This window comes from Saccoglossus kowalevskii, chromosome 12, assembly GCF_978046115.1.
Source record: "Saccoglossus kowalevskii chromosome 12, keSacKowa6.1, whole genome shotgun sequence".
NCBI lineage: Eukaryota > Metazoa > Hemichordata > Enteropneusta > Harrimaniidae > Saccoglossus > Saccoglossus kowalevskii.
Window position 1 is genome coordinate 18,666,160 of NC_140652.1, and position 1,973 is coordinate 18,668,132.

A 1,973-nucleotide genomic window follows, 5' to 3' on the forward strand; every position below is an offset into this window, starting at 1 on the left:
AAAACGTCGGCAGGGGGTATTTTTGCCGAAAGTGAAAGGTTTGACTTTACAAATAACCCAGCTAACACCGGGTGACGTTCGGTGACGCGAACACACTTGTGTCTCGTTTGTGAAATATTGTCTATAAACTCTGTTTTGGATTTAATACCAATTTATAGATGTGGACATGCAAATTTATTACAGTCACTATATTCTGGAAAATAGTGCATAAATCAATCATTCAATCAGGCTAGGCATAATTAAACGAACAGTTAACATAATGAAACATCCAACTGCTTACATATGCAAGCATTGTATTAGTACACTGGCCATATTGTGGGATTAATTGTAGATAATGAAAACATTAAATTTTTTTCATTCTTTTCAAACCCGTGGCTCTGTTGTGTTAAATATCTCTTGTCGTTTGTATAGTGCTTTGTTGATCGGGTGCATTAAAAGAAAATGTTTATGTTGGGTACGCATAAAACTAAATTTTGACAAGCAGTCCATGTACGAGGGGTGTGATTTGAATTATCATATCAAAATACGCATACGTACGGCATAGTACGGCATAGAATAACGCGTGCCGTTACTAATGTATACACACGTTTTTTCGTGTCTTGAACAACCTATCAAGGATCGGGCAATGAACCAATGCAGAAAGGATACACTCAAAGTAAAATAATATGTGATGCATTGTAACCACCAGACCCTGTAAAATAAGATGAATATGTGATAAAGTAATAAATGAACAATTAAAATATTAGTGCATGTGACCATTAGTGGTATGAACGCTTCCCCCGTTTTCGGAAAGTTTCAACACCAACTTCTCAATGTTCGAACATCTTGAATTATATCCATAACAATTATAAGGAAGAAGCCGTGTCTGAATTGGACACTAAAATATGTATTATTCTATATCTGATTGACAATTAATGTCAGACATCACGTCATGGATGTGAATAGTTACATATTACCCTGGGTTGGCTGGCCTTTTTTGTATGTAGTCATGGAGACCTGTCTGTAGCTTTCATTTTTAAATAATTATGGGTTTTGGTACACGTTGTATTATTGTGAACAACTTTTATTGCAACCTTTATCGTCCTGGTTGATTGTCCGACAAAGTAAACCCATTACCAGTTGTAATTTACTGCCACTTATACACCTGGTAAGTACTGCTTCCTAGAGCTGATGACGTTTTGCTTAAAAAGCATATCAATAAATTACAACATATACAACACATAATATCATGACGACATAAAGTCAATGATATAATTTATCTGAAAATATCTGTATTTTTTATATTATTGACATCCATTTTATTAAATGATATATTGTTCATTTGTTTTATTTCACACTACAGTACATTTGTCAAGCATTTGTTATGTGTTGAAATCTTGTCCCACCATAGCTGCATTCCGATCGTTCGTACATTGCATTTTGAATTTGCCACCAATAGTATTAATCCATGTATAATTGGAATTCTAGATTTCATATTTTTGAAGTGCGTCATCGACCTTAACGTAATTACATTTGATGTAAATTGTCCCACCTGTGCTAATAAACTAAGTGATAATACATATCACGCGAGTCGTATTCGTGTAGACATTGAAAGGCGCATTCAAATGAAGTCATAGAATCCCTTTATTTTGGAAAACCTTCAACAAAGCATTTTGCTATACTCTGCTATAACTTCCTATGCTGGATTCAGATTTGTGACCACTTACTCCCATTATGTAGCGCGCCTTGAATTCATTGCGATCTAGGTTCGTAACGGCTGTAGCCCGCAAATAGTGCTTTGTAAATATACATGAACATTTTGCTGTTAGCGATATTTGCTTCATTTTCTGTGCAAGGGTATTTTTTCCCACCGGCGTACTTCAGCCCCGTGCTATCAATTTGATTGCTGAAATGCGACTTGGTCATACTGCGGATATTCTCTCGACCACGGTTGCACAAATACATCATAATACCCATAAATATCTTATTTTGTA